This window comes from Bos grunniens, chromosome 20 (assembly GCF_055505025.1).
Source record: "Bos grunniens cultivar Pamir isolate PY7600 chromosome 20, Bosgru_T2T1.0, whole genome shotgun sequence".
NCBI classification, from domain to species: domain Eukaryota; kingdom Metazoa; phylum Chordata; class Mammalia; order Artiodactyla; family Bovidae; genus Bos; species Bos grunniens.
This window is the reverse complement of record NC_141184.1, coordinates 4,024,961-4,047,905: the sequence shown is the minus strand read 5'-3', so window position 1 is coordinate 4,047,905 and position 22,945 is coordinate 4,024,961. Positions and strand designations below refer to the sequence as shown.

The window sequence follows — 22,945 nt, the reverse complement described above, 5'->3', positions numbered from 1 at the left end:
GCTCACCCCACTCTTTCTAGCTCTTCCCTGGATTATAGGGGTTCCAGGTGGGCCCTTCAATCTCTACATCTCTTGTCTGTGAGGCTGTTGGATAGATCCCATCACTGAGATGCTTGAGCACATGATGTGGTCAGAGCTGCAGCATCATGTTCCTGGCAGCAAGGATTTAAAACGTGGGCTCTGGCAGATGTGAAGTCTGCTGTAAGTCTCCAGACATTTTTCTGGGAATCACATACTCCAGTGCTGGCTTAGCTCTAATCCTCGCCAGGAATTTCTGGAATGTTCAACACATTCCACCTCTTTAGTAGCCAGAGCAACTCTGAGACCTAAATGGGTCTCTCTTTGACTTTTACTTCCCCAACTTTTCCAACTATTTTGTAAACATACGACGCTTTATAGTAAATACCTTCCTAGGATACCTAGGATGGATTCTGTTTTCCTGGCTCAACTGTCACTGACATACTAACTTAATGAAAAAACAAACAATAAGCACAAATATACAAAACAAGAAATCAGAGTAAGGAAATAGCCACAAGTAGAATAAACAACTGGAAAAGACCCTGATGCTGGGAAAGATCGAGGGTAGGAGAAGAAGGGGGTGACAGAGGATGAGATGGTTGGATAGCATCATTGACTCAATGGACATGAGTTTGAGCAAGCTCTGGGAGATAGTGAAGGACAAGGAAGCCTGGTGTGCTAAATCCATGGGGTTACAAAGAGTTGGACACAACTGAGTGACTGAGCAACAAGAAGAAACAAAAATGTTTTAATCAGAGTACTTTGTTCAAATATATTAAAATATTATTTAAAATCCTAAAGGAAAAAAATGGTTTTAATTAGTAAGACTACTCTCAAAAGAGATAAATAATCTAATTAGTCTAACTACCATACATATTATAAAAAAAAAAAATCAAAGATCTAATGCCTGAAAAGGTATCAGATTCAAGTGCTTCAAAGAAATTCTACCAAATGTAGTAGATGCTACTGCTGCTACTAAGCCGCTTCAGTAGTGTCCAACTCTGCACAACCTCACAGACGGCAGGGTCCTCTGTTCCAGGGATTCTCCAGGCAAGAACGCTGGAGTGGGTTGCCATTTCCTTCTCCAATGCATGAAAGTGAAAAGTGAAAGTGAAGTCGCTCAGTCATGTCCAACTCTTCACGACCCCAGTGGACTGCAGCCTTCCAGGCTCCTCCGTCCATGGGATTTTCCAGGCAAGATTACTGGAGTGGGGTGCCATCACCTTCTCTAGTGCTGTTTAAATCATTACAGAGCAGACAAAATAGGAAAGATTTCCAACATTTAAAAAATTTCGTATATTTTAGGATGCAAAGGAAAATTATATTAATAACTCGATATATTTTCACCCTGTTCATTTAACTTATAGCAGAGTACAATTATGCTAAATGCAGGGCTGGATGAATCACAAGCTGGAATCAAGATTGCTGGGAAAAATATCAACTTAAGATATGCAGGTGATACCACTCTAATGGCAGAAAGTGAAGAGGAACTAAAGAGCCTCTTGATGTGTGAAAGAGGAGAGTGAAAAAGCTGGCTTAAAACTCAACATTCAAAAACCTAAGATCACAGCATCCAGTCTCATCACTTCATGGCAAATAGAAGGAGAAAAAGTGTAAGCAGTAACAGATTTTATTTTCTTGGGTTCCAAAATCACTGCAGCCATGAAACTAAAAGATGCTTGTTCCTTGGAAGTAAAGCTATGACAAACCTTAACAGTATATTAAAAACCAAAGATATCCTTTTGCTGATAAATGTCTATATAGTCAAATTATGGTTTTTCCAGCAGTCATGTACAGATGTGAAAGTTGGACCATAAAAGAAGGCTGAGCACTGAAGAATTGATGCTTTCAAATTGTGATGCTGGAGTTGACTCTTGAGAGTCCTTTGGACAGCAAGGACATCAAACCAGTCAATCCTAAAGGAAATCAACTCTTGGATATTCATCGGAAGGACTAATGCTGAAGCTGAAGCTCTAGTACTTTGGCCACGTGATTTGAAGAGCCAACTCATTGGAAAAGACCCTGATTCTGGGAAACACTGAGGGCAGGAGGAGAATAGGGTGGCAGAGGATGAAATGGTTAGATGGCATCATCGACACAATGGACATGAATTTGAGAAAACTGGGAGATCACTGAAGACAGAGAGGAGCCTAGCATGCTGCTGTCCATGGGGTTGCAAAGATTCAGGCATGATTTAGCACCTGAACAACAACAACCCTTAGAAATACTAATGGAAAAAATACAAAATAAAACAGGACAGAATCTAATAGTACCTTGGGGGAAAAAAGACATCAGATAATAATTCTCAGTAGAAATATAAGAATGATTTAGTGTTAGGAAAATCATTCCTAATAGTTTAGTGTTAGGAAAATTGGCTCGGAGAAGGCAATGGCACCCCACTCCAGTACTCTTGCCTGGAAAATCCCATGGATGGAGGAGCCTGGTAGGCTGCAGTCCATGGGGTCGCTAAGAGTCAGACACGACTGAGTGACTTTACTTTCACTTTTCACTTTCATGCATTGGAGAAGGAAATGGCAACCCACTCCAGTGTTCTTGCCTGGAGAATCCCAGGGACGGGGGAACCTGGTGGGCTGCCGTCTATGGGGCCACCCAGAGTCGGACACGACTGAAGCAGCAGCAGCAGCAGGAAAATTGGCTAATATATTTTACCATTTTAATGGATTAAAGAGTAAACATAAAGTTCTTCACAAATGTAATACATTTCAGCATGTGATAAATTCTGCCTCAATTTTGACAAAAATGTTTACAAAATTGACAACTGATGAATACTTAATCAATATATCTGTATATTTGCATGAGTATACGTGTGCATATATATACCTATGTATCTACATAGACAGATGTAGGTATTTACACGTTTATTTAAACCTAGAAACCAGCATTATGGTAAACACTATAAACAGTCCCATTAAGGTTGAAGAGAAGTGAAGTGAAGTCGCTCAGTCGTGTCCGACTCTTTCTAACCCCATGGACGGTAGCCTACCAGGCCCCTCCATCCATAGGATTTTCCAGGCAAGAATACTGGAGTGGCTTGCCATTTCCTTCTCCAGGAGATCTTCCCAACCCAGGGGTTGAACCCAGGTCTCCTGTTTTGTAGGCAGGCACTTTACTGTCTGAGCCACCAGGGAAGTCCAGACTATAGGTTAGGACCATTAAGGTTAGGAATAAGAAAAACATATATCATCATGCAGAAAACCTGGGTTGGATCTCCAGGGAAGATCCCCTGGAGAAGGGAAAGGCTACCCACTCCAGCATTCTGGCCTGGAGAATCCCATGGACTGTATAGTCCATGGGGTCACAAAGAGTCGGACACGACTGAACGACTTTGATCATTATCATTGATCATATCATCATTTCAGTTAAGACCATAAGGAGATACTGGCTCACACAATTAGATAAGATAAAATAAGGGTTATGAACATTGTAGTGGGGAGAAACTTCAGGTGGTATCACTATATATCTAGAAAACTCAAGGAGGAGTAGGTGTAAAGATGTTGGAGGAGGGGGAGAAAGAGCAGACTCTTGGGTACAGAGAAAAGACAAAGTGTGGACACAGACTGAGCTCAGAAGCAAAGAGAAAACAATGCCTGTCGCTGAGACAGTAAGAAGTTGCTCTGATGTGAGAGCCGGTATCACCAGTGTGAGGCCGAAGAGCACAGAGATTTGTATCAAAAGACCCTCATACGTAAGTGATGATGGGGAATCAAGGGCAAACCAGCCCCCTGGGGGAGGAGATGGAGACACAGGTGCTGGGCTTGTGGTGCACCTGCAGTAAGGAAGTTAAGGGACAGGACCAGTGACAAGACCGTGCTGATAAAGGAAGGAGGCAAATGGGCAAGATGGATGTCGGAAATCAAGAGCAGAGAAAGCTGGAAGGAATCAGATCAATGGTGCTAAGGGCTTCGGGGAGGCCAGCAGGAGGCGGCTGAAGAAGGGCTTCTGATGTCATCACAGGGTGGTGGTCACTGCTAGAAGCGTCTCAGATATGAAACCAAGAAGCTGTAAGGATGACCAGCAGGGGCTCCTGGTTGGCAGTGGGGAAGGAAGTGGAGGTTATTCTCAAGGCAAGAGAGAGAAAAAGGAAACAATGGGAGACTGATGGGAAGGCTGAGGAAATCTGAGAGGGGGAAGACGGTGGGGCAGGGAAGAGTGACTTGAAAGGGAGGAAGGTTGTGTTTTGGTGGTGAGAACTTTGTGTGATGAGGTCACGGGTGAAAGCGGAGTATTGAGGTTGGGGAAGGGGGAACATCTCCCTGGGGCAGAAGATGCAGAAGGAATGAGTCGCAGAAAATTCTGCTGTGGTTGGTGGGAACCAGCTGACGTTTACACTGGGCTTAACCCTCCCCACACGGGGGATGGAAATCGCCCACATGTATGTGCAGAAGCAAGCTTGTGTAGAGACATATGGAACCTATTACAGCAGGACTCCACAACGGGTCTGGCTTCCAATCTACTAGGGCAGTTCAAGTGCTACCTTTAATCTATAATCTATAAGGCTCAGTAGAGCTTGAGGTCTGTTAGCAGGCACTGCTTCTCTCCTCTTACAAAATTACCATGATTAAAAGCATATGGAGAGGGGGCTGCTAATGGTCCCCGGACTCGCTTCCTGGGTGTGTTCCAGGAAATTTCTTGTCTTCAGTTCTCCCACCCATCCACTGTTGTTATTGTTGTTGTTCAGTCGCTAAGTCGCGTCTGACTCTTTGCAACCCCATGGACTGCAGCATGCCAGGCTCTTCTGTCCTCCACTTCTCCCAGAGTTTGCTCAAATTATTGTCCCTTGAGTCAGTGATGCTATCTAACTGTTCATCTTCTGTTGTCCCCTTCTCCTTTTCCCTTCCATCTTTCCCAGCATCAGGGTCTTTTCCAATGAATCGGCTCTTCCATCAGGTGGCCAAAGTGTTGGAGTTTCAGCTTCATCATCAGTCCTTCCAATAAATATTCAGGGTTTATTTCCTTTAGGATTGACTGATTTGATTTCCTTGCTGTCCAAAGGACTCTCAAGAGTCTTCTCCAGCACTACAATTCAAAAGCATTAATTCTTTGGCACTTAGCCTTCTTTATGGTCCAAGTCTCACATCCATACGTGACTACTGGATAAACCATAGCTTTGACTAGACCGACCTTGGTTGGCAAAGTGATGGTTTTGCTTTTTAATACACTGTCTAGTTTGTCATAGCTTTCCTTCCAAAGAACAAGCATCTTTTAATTTTGTGGCTGCGGTCACAGTCCTCAGTGATTTTGGAGCCCAAGACAATAAAATCTGTCACTGCTTCCATTTTTTCTCCCTCTATTTCCCAGGAAGTGATGGGACCAGATGCCATGATCTTAGTTTTTGGAATGTTGAGCTTCAAGTCAGCTTTTTCATCCCACTAAACCTGTCTTAACTCACCTCTCAAGGAGCATTAAAGCATGGACCTTTGACCATCACAGTCCCTGGTGGGAAATCTTCTGACTGACATTTAAAAATTAACTGTAGGGTTCAGTGAAGTTGTTGCTCTTCTTTTAGAGCCAGTTCCTCTTGGAGAAGTGGTCATCCCTTGGTATTCCTGAATGCCAGGGACTCCACAGATGCCTCCGAGGGCTGCTGGGGCACTGAGCAGGGGAGAAGCCCTAGCCAGTGGGTTCCGCCTACAGTAGAAAAGTCCTCTCGGCAGAAGCACAATTGAAAGTGACTCCCTGAACCAGGGGTTCTCAATGTGCTTCATCACCAGGAGCTCTTAGTATAGTGCAGTCTGCTGGCCCATCCTTATTGCTAGGACTTCTGACTCAGCAGGTCCTGGGTGGGCCCAGCAGTTTGCATTTCTAACAGATTCTCAAGTGATGCTAATGATGCTGGCCTGGGGCCTACAATTTCCACAGCAGCTCAGTGACTTTTGCATATGATTCTGTAGAAAGTGACCTTAAACTGGGAGGCACCCTAGTTTTGTGAATGCGAAATCAGAATCTTCTATAATTTTTTTTATGTCAGATCCCATGCTACCATTCAAACTCTGCATCCACAAGTGAACAAATCTGCATGCGGGTGTCCACACATATGAGGCAAGGTCATCCCAAGAGAAGCCATCTTAGTCTTCTAGGAGTGAACCCTTCCGATTGTGTGTGTAAGTTGTGCAGTCATGTCTGACTGTTTGTGACCCCATGGACTGGGGCCCACCAGGCTCCTCTGTCCATGGGATTCTCTAGGCAAGAATACTGGAGTGAGTTGCCATTCCTTTCTCCAAGAGATCTTCCTGACCCAGGGTTCAAAACTGCGTTTTTCACATTGCAGACAGCTTCCTTACTGTCTGAGTCACTGGGGAACTGAGTCACCAGTTCCCCATAAAGAACCTGCCTGCCAGTGCAGGAGACGTAAAAGAACTGAGTCTGGTCTCTGGGTTGGGAAGATCCTTGGAGGAGGAAATGGAAACTCACTCCAGTATTCTTGCCTGGAGAATTTCATGGACAGAGGAGACTGGTGGGCTACCGTCCATGGGGTGGCAAAGAGTCAGACACAACTGAAGCGACTAAGCAACAAGCACAACTTTCAAATACTCTCCCTAAAAGTGGAGCCAAAATGTATCATTTCTGGAGCAATTTTTGGGGCTTTGGAAGGATTCACTATTTACAGTTCATTTTAAGTGTGAAAATTCATAAACAGAAGCCTCATTTAAAATGGAGTTGATTTTGGTGCTGACAACTTTTCAGTTCTTTATGTGCAAATACGCTTACTTTCAAAAATTAATCTATATTCTTCAAAAAAATTAATATGAAAATATGACTAAATATTCTGATAATACTAAGGTTTTAAAGGACATAATGTGAAATTCATGAATCTTTATTGTGAGCACTTCAACACTTAAAAGTACTTGACGCACAAAGTGAAGAATAGCAATACACACTGGTTGAATTAGTCAACATAAACTACTGGCTACCAAAAGAGTTTCAATGCTGACATCTTACTTGAAACTAGTATAGAACTGCACACAGAGACCATTTAAAAAAATTTATATAGGAATAATGCTGTTTATGTCCAAAGAAATAAGAGTCATTCAGGTCTCTTATATCCAAAAATAAAATTAAAGGACTCAGGAGGCCAGAAGGGCCCCAGCACTGGATGTCAACTGCATTGCCAACAAGAACAGTACCTTGCGGTGTGTCCAATAGGAAGGTGATTACTTTACTACCAGCAGGAGGAAGAATCTCTCTTTGCCTAGCAACAGCCCAGCCAATGAGAAACCTCACAACTCAGCCAATGAAAAAATCAGTATATTTCAAACTCCCAGTTTCCTCCAATGGATGTATTGTTATGATTTTTAATAACAGCCGCTGTCAACTCCCCCTTCTCCTCTATAAAAGACCTTTCTTTGTTCATGGGGCTTGTCTGCGATTGTGTCTAGAATTACAGTTCTTTGTTGCTCCCTGATAAATCCATTTTGCTGGTAAAATAACTAGCTGTTTTATTGTTTTAGGTCAACGAAAATATCAATAATGCTTCAACATATTTGCTCAAGAATGTGAACTCCCCTGTTAAAAAGGAGCCACTGGCTTAATACATAAAGAGGAACTCTTTGCAAATGAAGGATACAGATGAGGTGATAACAGGGAACACTTATCAGTCAGGATCTTCTAAAAGAGGGCGCACACATGGAAACCTGAATGTGGGAGGAAGGGATGAGATGGGACAGGGTTTACTGAAGTGTCTGCAATGACCTTGGGTCAGGGGGAGGTTTGTCTTCTGCATTTTCTATGGTTAGGACACTTGCGGTTAAAAAATAATTCCGACATCCACAGATTGGAGCCTCCATGAAAGTGCGCCTCCTCTCCTGCTGACATCCTGGGCAGTCTTTTCTCAGGAGCATCGGGCAGGGAGGGATGGCCGGATGGAGGGGTGCTGGGCCTCCCGGGTGACGCTCACCTGGCTGCCTACGAGCCTGCAGCCCGTCTGCCCACCCACCTGCTCTGGCCTCTCCTCCTCCTTCCTGCTCTTTAACCCCAGCAGACTCAGTTTTGGAAGTCCAAGAGATGCACCAGGGAGGGGGAAGCGAGGGCAGCTGACAGTCGGGTTTCTCTTTTGATCCACCTGGTAACTGTTCACTGACACAGAAAATCGAACTAGAAGGCTTGTCAGGGTCCCTAAAGCACACCCCTACACGGGCACTGAAGAAGCAGACAGGGTTCTGGGCCTGTTCAGAGTCCCTCCTCAGCAGAATGTGGAGTGGAAGGCAGGCTCTGACTGTGCCCTGACACTCACAGCTGACACCTGAACCCTTAGGGAGCATCCCAGGGGTCACACGGCCAGGCTGCTTAAAAACGGCTTTGGGTTAAGGTTTGATAAGCCATTTTTCACAGTTAATCCAGGGCCGCCAAAAACCCCATGAGATCAGAAAGTCTGTGCTTCGTTTGAGAACCTGAAAATCTGAGTCTGCAGGCCTGGCCAAGAATATCTGCGTTTCTTTTTTCATATTTCTGATTTTGCCCCTTAATTTCCGTGTTGTTCCTGTCAGACCACTTCTCTGTTACTGGTTCACTCCGAATGAATTCTCTCTCAAATGCCTGCTTTTCTGTTGTGCATTCATTACATTGGGCTTACGTGTATTTCAACCATCCAGTAACCTCGCCTGAAGGAAAAACAGTGAGCTGAATATTAAGTGAAAGAGATGGCCCACATGTTCGTGTGCAGCACCTAGACCTTTTTTCCCAAGGGTTTTTCTCGGGCCCTTGGTCCAAGCTTTTTGATCACAGTGTGCACGTAGTCTAAACACTCGGGTTGTTGGGTTGAGCGTTTACCTGGACCTGAAGTCAGGCAAGCAGCGGGGCAGGCTGCAGGCTGCAAACTGTCGGGTCAGATGCTAAGCCTGGGTAGAGAAAGGGAAAGCAGGAGCCCCACAGGACAGGTTTCAGGACCAGGGGAATAACTGGAGCACTCAGCATGGGGCCACGTGCTCTGCAAGCTCAGGACCGTCAGTGTGAACAGGACCACGTGCTGCCTTATCACACCACGTGCTGCCTTATCACACCATGTGCCAGGGCTGAGTCCACGTAGTGAGCGGAGCCTGCCAGGGAAAGGCACACTCCACCCAGGAGGCTGGGGAATCAGCCTGAGCGGCCCCCAAGTCCTGCCCCCAGGCCACTGCCCCTTCCAGGCAGGAAAAGGGCCAGGCCACACTTTGTCCACTCGCCGTGGTGGCTACCAGCCTACACACCCTCTACGCACAGAGACACACTGTGGGCACCTCTCCAAGTGTGTGTGTCCTGCACATGCCTGCCCACACGAGTGTGCAGAAGATGGCAACACAGTTCAAAACAGGGAGGAACGCATTCATCACCCTTGCCTGGGGCCACGTGACTAGTGTCATTGTGGAATTTCCTTTGGCTTTAAGGGTTTAGTAACCCAAACAGTGCGATTTCTTAAGCAAAGCTATAACACTAACAGAAGAGAATAGAAGCTGACATTTACTTGGCTAGATGGAGTGTGAGAGCTTTACAGGTTTTTCTCTCCTGTAATCCTTAAAGGAACCCTATACGGTTGATTACATGATTATTCTACTTTACAGATGGGCTCACTAGTGTGTAAAAGGCTTAAGGAGCTCACAAGGTCACATGTTTTAAAGGGCCAGAACTCAATCTCTGGCAGTCTGGCCAAACCCCCCGCTGCAACCTTCCAGCCTCGGTGTGATGGGTCACTGGCTGGCCTGGTCCTTCTATCCAATGTGATGGGCACGTGTGGCAATTGCAACCTCTTGTTTGATTTTTGCTTGAGAAGGAAGGAGATTCATAACATTTTCTACTTCAGAACCCGTCACACACTGGAGGGCAATTTCTTACACTCTGTCTCACTGGGAGTGGAGTTTAAGGCTGGAAGTAATGAAATGTGAATTCTAAGCCATCCACTTTCAGGCACGCTCCCTTTTTTCACACACAGCAGCAGGTGGATGAGAAGCATAAGGAGGCCCTGGGGACGCCGCCGTGGAGGGGAGGCGGCTGGCTGACCCTGTGTCATCATTTCCATCTGTGCCCTCGTGTGTTTATAAATCAGAAAGTGGTCGAGGTCTTGCATTCATCCTTCAACAAAGCAATGCCTGGTGCCTAGGCTGTGTGGACTCTGTGCACACAGCAGCTGATAATACACAGGAAACATCACCAACAGACCACCACCCCAGACCGCTCCATCACCGTCAGTGAATCTCAACCACAGAGACAAAGAAGCGACAAGTGCACACGTCAGGTGTAATCGAGCCGTGAGACAAGCGCCTGGGCGTGGAAGCTGCAGGAGGCACCGCCTTGGGGTGGCAGGGACCGTGGCCTGCTGCCTGAGTGCCTCCTAGAGCTGATCACTGGTGAGCAGAGCAAAGCCCACCAGAGGTGCAGAGAAGCTACAAAAGCCCTTCCTCAAACCCAAGGGACGTTCAAAGCATCAAGAAAGCTTACAAAATTGAAACCAGTGCAACAGAAGAAATCAAAACCAAAGAAAGGAAGAAAACGTCCTGTCATCAGTCAACACAAGAGCGCACTGGAATGATGAGATGTGAGGACGCATCATACGAAGCCTTCCCTCGGCAGGACACTTAACATGTCCAGGCAGAGGCTGGCCTGGGAGCCTACAGAAAAAAATATCCTTTCAGTCCCACTACAGTCATCCCCTCCATTCCTGCATTTTCAAGGGAACCACACCCAATGTCTCTGTGCATTTTCACCAAGATTAAGTCAGGTGGAGAATAAGACAGGCTATTGGTCAGCTCTCAGATGGGGAAACTCAGGCAGACTGTCGGTCAGCAGTCTTACCACCCATGGGCTGGGTGCCTGCACACCAGGCTTCTCAGGCTGCAGGCACTCCTGCTTCATGCGGACAGACACTGGTGAACGGATGAAACATTACCTGCCAGGTGCCTATGGGATGGCCCAGTGATGCCCCAATCCTAGACTATTAAAATGGAAACGGCAAGGCTCAGCTACCTTCAACATTCTCTTCATTGAACTCATGTCCTTAGGGACACTAAGGTGTCAGCGCCCACATCCCAGGGTGAAGAGCATCACCGCAGGTCCTGCCAGACGGGAGGTAGTTGCCTATGGATATGCATGCTCAGTCGCTTCAGTTGTGTCCATCTCTCTATGGCCCCATGGAGCATAGCCCACCAGGCTCCTCTGCCCATGGGATTTCTCCAGCAAGAATCCTGGAGTGGATTGCCATTTCCTCCTCCAGGGGATCTTCCCGATCCAGGGATCAAACCCTCATCTCCTGTGTCTCCTGCACTGCCAGGCAGATTCTTTACCACTGAGCCACCTGGGAAGCCCTGGATATGAGGATAGGAAAACACTCCTGACTCGGGATCTCTGATCAAGTCAGAGCATTTGAGTTGATCTGAGATTTTCATAGGGATTCAGCCTGGGAAAGCTCTGCTTTATTCCACATGGAAATGCTCAGGAATCTAAAAGTCCAGCAACGCGCCAAGGGATGATGAATTCTGGAGGTCAAATCTGCTTGTGTGTGGTAGGGATGCTCGAGGTTTTAATGTAAAATTAATTTTCCATATCAACAAAATAGATGTAAAGGTGAATTTAAATGTTTCTCTTGTTTTCAAATATCTAAATATCCTGGGAAAATATAGACAGCCATATGGCCAATGGTATTTAGGGTTTCTGGGTTCTATTTCTACACTAGATTTTAGATAATTACGTTTTCAGATGAGTTTCATGTGGGATGAGGTCTCGTCAGCCACCTGGCTGAATGTTTGCAGAGACTCAGGTATCATTTTTCTGACCAAGGCACAGCTGTAAAGCAATTTCTCAACTGTACTTACAATCTCTCAACTATTTGTCAGAAAGAAAAATCTGTGAGTCCACAGGAATGTTAGAATCAAGCTGGCCAACCTTCTAAAATGATCCATATTAATAGATAAGAGAGAAGCAGAGTTAAAATTCAAAGAATAAATAAAAAAAGACAGAATAATCCTTTAAATGGGAAAAACCCAAAGCTGAACCCTGGCCATGGAAGGTGGTGAGTTTAATGAGCAAAGAGATGAAGCTCTATCTTAATCTTTTTACAGAAACCAGCTCTGGCCAGCTCTTTGGAAATCATTTTAGAATCTTCATACTTTGCCAAAGTATCTGGAAGAAGAGTATTCAGTCTTAAAGACGGTGATTATATCAAAGAATCTCTACGTTTTCAGTCATTCTAATGGCAGAATGATTTCCAGCTGTTGCCAAAAGCCTTAGCCTTCTTTTATAAAGGCAAGGAAGCCAATCCTGTAAGCAAAACTGCCCAGGAAACCGGAAGATATTCCACAAACAAAGCATGTGCTTTCACAAGAAGTGTGCGCCATGCGGACACGTGGTGTCTGTGTGCTGAAGGGCCTTGAAGGTGGAGAGGGTTGGTAGCTCCAGGAAAGCAGGGTGGGGGAACTCCTGGCAGCTGATGCTCAGAGTCTAAGCTGTTCCCATGTGTGCCTGAGTGGCAGCTTTGCTGGCATGATCACGCCAGGCTTACGGAACCTGAATGGGCACCTGAGCTTGGAGGGTGGCGATGACTACCATTTATGGATGGCCCGTGGCATCCTGTGTCAGTTCTGATTGATGAGAAACTGGCCCGATATCTGAGTTCCCCGACAGCATGGGCTGGTCCAAGGTGACAGCAGGACATGCCGCTCGTCTTGTTTTAGGTGGGCATTCCCCGTCTTTAAGGTCCCAAGTTTGGTTAACTGAGATGTGGGCAGCAGGACTTGAAACCCACACAGGCACACACACAGACACACACACACACACACACCCATGGCAAGAGGGGGGAAGGAACCAGTCATGACCACATGACCACCATGGGCCTGTGTGAGGGACTAGACCTTGGGCAGGTCCCAGTGCCCCAGAGGAGGGGGACTTTGCAGGACTGGGAGACTCTGAGAAAGGGAAGAATTCCTACTCCTTGGGATGAGCTGGGCTTCTGCAACTTACCCTGCACCTTTGAGGGTGCTCCAGGAGAGGGATGGGGTGGACATCACACATGGCCCCTGAGGACAGTGGCCCCTGTCCAGGGATGAACTTTGTATTCCTCTTCTCTGCTTTTCTGGTGGGTAAGAGGGCTAAAGGAGGATGTGCTTTGCAACTTCTCAGGGTCTTGGATAAAGACACAGAAGTAGTTTCATGAATTTGGCTCAAAGGTGACCCGACACAGGGAGGAAAAAGCCAGAATCATTTCAGTTGATATCTGGGACCTAGAAGGACAAGCTCAAGCCTTTAAAGTTTAAAAAAGTAAAATGCACATTTACTTTAAGACTCAAAGCATGTAAGGATGTTCTAAATGTATGGATGGGGGAAATCTAATTTGAAGTAGTTCCTGTGAAAAAGATATGACTTTTAGCCAACTAGAGGAAGACTATGAACAGTTGATGTTCAAAAGCGGTCCCAGGTCTCCACCTGTGACTACTCCAGATGCTCAAAGTGCAGCTCCCCAGCGCTCTCTGTGCCGGGTTCCTGGGGCTCTGGGCTCTCACGGACCCCGGCACACGACAGCATGTAGCCTTGCATGTTGCATAGGTGGGTATGCATGTTTTTGGGGACAGGGCCAGTCTACATGATTCCTCTTCACAGACAGAACTCGGCATGGTGCCTTACACATTTAAGGAAGAACAAAAATGCCCCATGCCATAGAAGTTCAATTCAGTTTGGTGGCTCAGTCGTGTCCGACTTTTTGTGACCCCATGGACTTGCAGCACGCCAGGCTTCTCTGTCCATCACCAACTCCTGGAGCTTGCTCAAACTCATGTCCATAGAGTCATCCAAGCATTTCATTCTCTGTCGTCCCCTTCTCTTCCTGCCTTCAATCTTTCCCAGCATCAGGGTCTTTTCCAATGAGTCAGCTCTTTGCATCAGGTACCTTATAGAGGTCCCATGTTTCAGTCAGCCATATTGCTAGTAAGTCACTCAATACTTTTTAATAAAAGTAACAATTACATTATGGGGCTTCCCTGGCGACTCAGATGTAAAGAATCTGCCTGCCAATGCAGGAGACATCAGTTCAATCCCTGGTCTGGGAAGATCCCCTGGAGAAAGAAATAGCAACCCACTCCAGGATTTTTGCCTGGGAAATCCCCATGGACAAAGGAGCCCAGTAGGCTACATACAGTCCATGGGGTCACAAAAGAGTCAGACACTATTTAGCAACTGAACAAGAAAAATTACACTAGTGTTTCATCATCCAGTTCAGAGACAGAGAGGTTTAAGCAAAGGTCTCTACATTTTCCCCACTTGATTTAAAAGTTTGAGGTTCAGCACTTTTGAACTGTGGTGTTGGAGAAGACTCTTGAGAGTCCTGGGTGTTCATTGGAGGGACTGATGTTGAAGCTGAAACTCCAATACTTTGGCCACCTGATGTGGAGAGCTGACTCATTTGAAAAGACCCTGATGCTGGGAAAGATTGAGAGCAGGAGGAGAAGGGGATGACAGAGGATGAGATGGTTGGATGGCATCACCGACACAATGGACATGGGTTTGGGTGGACTCTGGGAGTTGGTAATGGACAGGGAGGCCTGGCGTGCTGCAGTTCATGGGGTCGCAAAGAGTTGGACACAACTAAGAGACTGAGCTGAACTGAGGTTCAGACTGATACTCAGAAACATTTGCTGACTGGACAGTAAATGAATAAATGGTTTCCTATCAACAAAACAAAGGCAAGGTTTCCAATATGTAATTTTTATTCTATTTTCTAAACCTCATCACTAAAATTAAAGTTTAAGCCCTAGAAATATCTGCAGCTGATGATGAGAACATTGCTGGAAAAGCGTAAGAGAGCTTGATTTACAAGTCAGTCTTAGGGTTTGTCTGAGGAACACTAACTGTAAATCAGAGGAATTATTCCCATTTGAAAAAAGAGATCATCCCCAGATACTGCATGATATGTATCAGAGAGATTAAATGTAACTATAAGCCATGCTGCAGTCCATGGGGTCGCAAAGAGTCGGACACAACTCAGCAGCTGAACTGATAAGCCAAATCTGAATAAGCCTTTTCATGTGAAAGTAAAGCAGTGGTTTGAAATTCATTACTGTTTGAAATACATTGAGCCAACGGAGTCACCGAGGTTGATTTTTAAAAAGCACAGCATAAGTAACTTTGAGAAATAGCTGATGCCCTTACACTGGAAACAAGAGTCTGCTGAAGCCATTCCCGTGTCTGAAAGTCCCTATCTTAGAGTCACACTTAATCGGCTAAGTTGGATCCTCCTCTCAAATACTCTTGGCTTAGCATCTCCCTGTGTGAATCCTTCCTCCACCACCCCATCATGAGTGCCCCAGTGAGAGTCCGGCAAAGGCACAACTAAGCAGGATTACTGAAATAAAATCCCATGGTTATGTCACAAGAGTGAGTGGAAAGGAAAAAAAAAATGAGCAGAGGACGCTGCCAGAAAAGATGAGAGGCACTGCCTGCCTTGTCAGGAAACCTTGCTGTCTAAAGAGAAATGGCCCATTAGAACAGATAAGGGATGGGACTGTCCTTTTTTTTACAGAGGCCAGGTGATGTTTCCAGATGAAACCAGGGCTGGGGGGTTTCCCAGGGGTCTCCTCCTGGTTTACTCGTTCCCTAGCTGTTTCTCCAGCTTGTAGACGTTAAAGTCACAAGAAGGAAACTAAGCAAAGCATGCTTCAAGTGTTCCAGCCTAGGTTAGGAAGAGGCCTAGGCAAGTGGAAATCTTCAAAACGTAAAATATGATGCAGATGAAACAAAACCCAGACCTGAACCTGATCTGGCTGCCTCAGGTGGGGTCTTTCTGTTTTTAAGCCCTGTTGAGGAAGGAAATCAGTCCTGAATATTCACTGGAAGGACTGATGCTGACGCTGAAGCGCCAATACTTTGGCCACCTGCTGTGAAGAGCTGACTCATTGGAAAAGACTCTGATGCTGGGAAAGATTGAAGGTGGGAGGAGAAGGGGATGACAGAGGATGAGACAGTTGGATGGCATCACTGACTCAATGGACATAGGTTTGAGTAAACTCTGGACATTGGTGATGGACAGGGAGGCCTGGCGGGGTGCAGTTCATGGGTCGAAAAGAGTCGGACACGACTGCGAGACTGCACTGCACTGAACTGAACTGAGGGTTTCCACAAGACCAGGCAAGTGACAGGACGCGGTAGGTGCCCAGTTAACCACAATGTTGTGTTTCTTATTTTTATCTTGTTTGTACAGAAAATAGGATAATCCTGGGGGATGCAAGAGAAAGAGTGGGAGAAGGGAAGGTGTGGTCTTGCCCTTTTAGGAAAATATAGGAGGGTCCACTTCAAGCCAATAGCATTTAAACAGTGCCCTTTCCTTAAGCCCACCTACTTATGCTTTATTAATATACGAAAAAATAGGCAAGAGTACACATGGAAAAAAAATGATTTCTTCAATAAGTGGTTCTGGGAAAACTGGACAGCTACAGTCTTCCCAGGTAAAAGAATGAACTTAGAACATTCTCTAACATGTATACAAATATAACCTTAAAATGGACTAAAGACCTAAATGGAAGATCAGATACCATAAAACTCCTAGAATAAAACATAGGCAGAACAGCCATTGACATAAACTGCAGCAATATTTTCTGGATCTGTCTCCTAGAGTAATGCAAATAAAAATAAAAATCAACAAATTGGACATAATTAAACTTAAAAGCTTCTGCACAGCAAAGGAAACCCTAACTAAAATGAAAAGGCAGCCTATAGAATGGGAGAAAATATTTGGAAGAGAAGTGACCAACAAGGGATTAATTTTCAAAATACACAAACAGCTAATGTCAAAGAAACAAACAACCCATTAAAAAGGTGGGAAGGAGACCTAAACAGACATTTCTCCAAAGATATACAGATGGTGCAAAGGGACATGAAAAGATGCTCAGTACTGCTGATTACTGCTGCTGCTGCTGCTAAGTCGCTTCAGTTGTGTCCGACTCTGTGGGACTCCAGAGACGGCAGCCCACCAGGCTACCCCGTCCCAGGGATCCTCCAGGCAAGAGTACTGGAGTGGGTTGCCATTGCCTTCTCCGGCTAATTACGAGAGAAATGCAAATCAAAACTACAATGAGGTATCACCTCACACTGGTCAAAATGGCCATCAAAGAGTCTACAAAAAGTAATGGTGGAGAGAGTGTGGGAATATAAATTGGTGCAGCTACTATGGCAAACACTATGGAGGTTCCTTAAAAAACTAAAAGTAGAGCTACATCAGATCCCGCTCCTGGGCATATCCAGATAAAACTGATTCAAGACGACACACGCACCCCATCATCCATAGCAGCACTGTTTACAACAGTCAAGACACTGAGGCAACCTAAGATGAATGGACGAAGATACAGTAATCTTGACACAATGGAATGTCACTCGGCCATAAAAAAGAATGAAATAAGGGCATTTGCAGCTACATGGACGAACCTAGAGGTGATATACTTAGTAAGTCAGAAAGAGAAAGACCAATATCATATGGTATCAGTTACATGTGGAATCTAAAAAAAAATGTTACAAATGAACTTATTTACAAAACAGAAAGAACCTCACAGACATAGAGAACAAACTTACGGCTATGTAAGAGGGAAGGGGAGGAGAGATAAGTTAGGAGTTTGGGATTAACAGAGACACACTACTACACATAAGCTAGATAATCAACAAATATATTCAATATAGCACAGTATATTCAGTTATACATATACGTATATGTTATTCAGATGTACATACGTTATTCGTATACATATATATATATATATATATCATGGAATTACTTTGCTATACCCCTGAAACTAATGCCAAATTGTAAATTAGCTATACTTCAATTAAAAAAAACTTAAGATGCTCTTGGTTAGGCACTGAGTCCTGGGAGCTGCACAGCCTTGGCATTTCCACTGGAAGACTGTATAAAAGAGCCACCTACTACACAGGTGATGATAAAAGGATGGGGTTAGACATCCCTTCTAGCTGTTGAATAGAGAAACCTTGATTTTCCATGAATTTTCCATCAAAGTTAAAAACAAACAACCACTCACTGACTCTATAACACAATTCTTCAGGCAAATGACTAGGGGATGGGTTTTGGGTTGATTTCCTCTAGAAACCTCAAAGTGAGAATTATTCCTTAGGTGGACCTTGGTGATTTGCAAGCATGCTCAGCATCTGCTAGAGTGTTTCAGGCTATTGAGGCGGCCACGTGGTTGGAGCTGAGGAAACCCAGCGTCCTCTGCATGCCTGGCTCTCCCAGGGAGGACACGGAGAAAAGCCCTAATGAAACATACTCATGGACCAGCCGTCCTTACACGTGCTGCCATGTGACTTGCTGCACTCTTTTAGCCACATGAAAATCTACAAGGACGCATCTGAAAATTATCCTTACACAAATAGAAGGCTTTGTGGTTTATTATTTTAATCAAACACTGTTAGATAATCCTAAATAGGGACAGATAAAATCAAATGCAGCCAATAGGGACCAGAGAGTCGTAGGGGATGGCTGTGAGACCAGAAGAGAAAGGGAAGGAGAATAAATGGGATTAGAGTAATAGCCAGACCACACACGGGATGCCCACGAGTACGGCCTGTTTTATTTCCCAAATGGGGTAAAATTATAGCTGATGTGGGTCCCTCGCCAGAGTAGATACCCCACATTTTCTCTGGCTGCCTTTAGGGTCATTTGTTGCTAGTCTGCATTGCAGAAAGGGATTCTATTTTGCCTTAGAAAGCTCCTAAAGTCAGAATTTAAATAGGATTTAAACATTTTATTTTTAATGAGAAGAATAAATACATATCGAGTACGTGGTGTTAACTTTTCAGACTGTTATTTTTTAATTGTTCAATTTTTCTGTGTTTCCTTCCATTCATTGATTTAAAGCAATTATTAAGAAGACACGAGTTCAGTTTTTTCCTTATCAACTCATTTTATTCTTACTTTATAAAATGTTCATTTGTGTCCTATTATACTTAAACATATGGACTTCCCTTGTAGCTCAGCTGATAAAGAATCTGCCTGCAATGCAGGAGACTCTGGTTTGATTCCTGGGTGGGAAAAATCTGCTGGAGAAGGGATAGGCTACCCATTCCAGTATTCTTGGGCTTCCCTGGAGGCTCAGACAGTAAAGAATCCGCCTGCAATGCAGGAGACTCAGGTTTGATCCCTGGGTTGGGAAGATTCCCTGGAAGAGGGCATGGCAACCCACTCCAATATTCTTGCCTGGAAAAGTCCATCAACAGGGGAACCTAGTGGGCTACAGTCCACAGGGTTGCAAAGGGCTGGACATGACTGAGCAACTAAGCACAGCACACAGCATGTACTTAAATTTACAGTACTGTTTAGACTAATTTCCTAATTATTAAAACCTGGAATGTACAAAGCTGAAAGCCCTTTGGCCATATGGAAACGTGTCTGTTTTTCAATATTAGGTAGAATTTAATATTTTGTCTCTAAAATTTGTAAGTATTTATTCTCCATCCTTTCCCAGATAGCACAAAGTGGCTCTAGCTAAAAATATCTCTCCAGTGAACTGGCTTCCTCAACTCAGTCATGGGCTGAAAATTCTTAAGGTATTAAGATGACAAACTCATCTTCTGTCAAATGAAATTCTTCTTTTTGACATGTTGTTTCTTGTCATTTTTACTGACTCTTTCATGAAACTCTTATAATTTCTTAGTGAATTTAAGTATATGACTTTATAGCAAATTTCTTTCCAATAAAATGTTTGAACAAGACCATTTGATAAAGGGCTTCCCTCGTAGCTCAGTCAGCAAAGAATCTGCCTGCAGTGCAGGAGACCCAAGCTTGATCTCTGGGTTGGGAAGATCCCCTGGGGAAGGAAATGGCAACCCACTCCAGTATTCTTGCCTAGAGAATCCCATGCTCAGGGAAGCCTGACAGGCTACCATCCATGGGGTTGTAAGAGTTGGACATGACTTAGCGACGACATCACCACCATTTGATAAAAAATTATCACTCTGTATCACTCGCTTCCACAAAGGTTTCTATTTCTCATCATCAACAAGAAATATATAATAATTTGAGTGGCTTTCATCTGAATGATGGAGGCTGAACAACACGCTGCTGAATAACCAACAAATCACAGAAGAAATCAAAATTTGCATAGAAACGAATGAAAATGAAAACACAACAACCCAAAACCTGTGGGACACTGTAAAAGCAGTCCTAAGGGGAAAGTTCATAGCTATACAGGCATACCTCAAGAAACAAGAAAAAAGTCAAATAAATAATCTAACTCTACACCTAAAGCAACTAGAAAAGGAGGAAATGAAGAACCCCAGGGTTAGTAGAAGGAAAGAAATCTTAAAAATTAGGGCAGAAATAAATGCAAAAGAAACAAAAGAGACCATAGCAAAAATCAACAAAGCCAAAAGCTGATTCTTTGAAAGGATAAATAAAACTGACAAACCATTAGCCAGACTCATCAAGAAACAAAGGGAGAAAAATAAAATGAATAAAATTAGAAATGAAAATGGAGAGATCACAACAGACAACACAGAAATACAAAGGATCATAAGAGACTACTATCAGCAATTATATGGCAATAAAATGGACAATGTGGAAGAAATGGACAAATTCTTAGAAAACTACAACTTTCCAAAACTTGACCAGGAAGAAATAGAAAATCATAACAGACCCATCACAAGCATGGAAATTGAAACTGTAATCAGAAATCTTCCAGCAAACAAAAGCCCAGGTCCAGACGGCTTACAGCTGAATTCTACCAAAAATTTAGAGAAGAGCTAACACCTAGCCTACTCAAACTCTTCCAGAAAATTGCAGAGGAAGGTAAACTTCCAAACTCATTCTATGAGGCCACCATCACCCTAATACCAAAACCTGACAAAGATGCCACAAAAAAAGAAAACTACAGGCCAATATCACTGATGAACATAGATGCAAAAATCCTTAACAAAATTCTAGCAATCAGAATCCAACAACACATTAAAAAGATCATACACCATGACCAAGTGGGCTTTATCCCAGGGATGCAAGGATTCTTCAATATCCGCAAATCAATCAATGTAATACACCACATTAACAAATTGAAAAATAAAAACCATATGATTATCTCAATAGATGCAGAGAAAGCCTTTGACAAAATTCAACATCCATTTATGATAAAAACTCTCCAGAAAGCAGGAATAGAAGGAACATACCTCAACATAATAAAAGCTATATATGACAAACCCACAGCAAACATTATCCTCAATGGTGAAAAATTGAAAGCATGTCCTCTAAAGTCAGGAACAAGACAAGGGTGCCCACTTTCACCATTACTATTCAACATAGTTTTGGAAGTTTTGGCCACAGCAATCAGAGCAGAAAAAGAAATAAAAGGAATCCAAATTGGAAAAGAAGAAGTAAAACTCTCACTGTTTGCAGATGACATGATCCTCTACATAGAAAACCCTAAAAACTCCACCAGAAAATTACTAGAACTAATCAATGAATATAGTAAAGTTGCAGGATATAAAATCAACACACAGAAATCCCTTGCATTCCTATACACTAATAATGAGAAAACAGAAAGAGAAATTAAGGAAACAATTTCATTCACCATTGCAACGAAAAGAATAAAATACTTAGGAATATATCTACCTAAAGAAACTAAAGACCTATATATAGAAAACTATAAAACACTGGTGAAAGAAATCAAAGAGGACACTATTAGATGGAGAAATATACCATGTTCATGGATTGGAAGAATCAATGTAGTGAAAATGAGTATACTACCCAAAGCAATTTATAGATTCAATGCAATCCCCATCAAGCTACCAATGGTATCCTTCACAGAGCTAGAACAAATAATTTCACAATTTGTATGGAAATACAAAAAACCTCGAATAGCCAAAGCTATCTTGAGAAAGAAGACTGGAACTGGAGGAATCAACCTGCCTGACTTCAGGCTCTACTACAAAGCCACAGTCATCAAGACAGTATGGTACTGGCACAAAGACAGAAATATAGATCAATGGAACAAAATAGAAAGCCCAGAGATAAATCCACGCACATATGGACACCTTATCTTTGACAAAGGAGGCAAGAATATACAATGGATTAAAGACAATCTCTTTAACAAGTGGTGCTGGGAAAACTGGTCAACCACTTGTAAAAGAATGAAACTAGAGCACTTTTTAACACCATACACAAAAATAAACTCAAAATGGATTAAAGATCTAAACGTAAGACTAGAAACTACAAAACTCCTAGAGGAGAACATAGGCAAAACACTCTCCAACATATATCACAGCAGGATCCTCTATGACCCACCTCCCAGAATATTGGAAATAAAAGCAAAAATAAACAAATGGGACCTAATTAAACTTAAAAGCTTCTGCACAACAAAGGAAACTATAAGCAAGGTGAAAAGGCAGCCTTCAGAATGGGAGAAAATAATAGCAAATGAAGCAACAGGCAAACAACTAATCTCAAAAATATATAAGCAACTCCTACAGCTCAATTCCAGAAAAATAAATGACCCAATCAAAAAATGGGCCAAAGAACTAAATAGACATTTCTCCAAAGAAGACATACAGATGGCTAACAAACACATGAAAAGATGCTCAACATCACTCATTATCAGAGAAATGCAAATCAAAACCACTATGAGGTACCATTTCATGCCAGTTAGAATGGCTGCAATCCAAAAGTCTAGGAGCAATAAATGCTGGAGAGGGTGTGGAGAAAAAGGAACCCTCTTACACTGTTGGTAGGAATGCAGACTAGTACAGCCACTATGGAGAACAGTGTGGAGATTCCTTAAAAAACTGGAAATAGAACTGCCTTATGATCTAGCAATCCCACTGCTGGGCATACACACTGAGGAAACCAGAATTGAAAGAGACACGTGTACCCCAATGTTCATTGCAGCACTGTTTATAATAGCCAGGACATGGAAGCAACCTGGATGTCCATCAGCAGATGAATGGATAAGAAAGCTGTGGTACATAT

General features: G+C 43.6%; 1 protein-coding gene across 3 annotated transcripts in view; it reads right to left on the bottom strand.

Annotated features, from left to right (window-relative positions):
• Window positions 1-22,945, bottom strand: part of ADAMTS16 (ADAM metallopeptidase with thrombospondin type 1 motif 16) — a 193,374-nt gene that overhangs the window by 53,198 nt on the left and 117,231 nt on the right. The window lies entirely within an intron of this gene.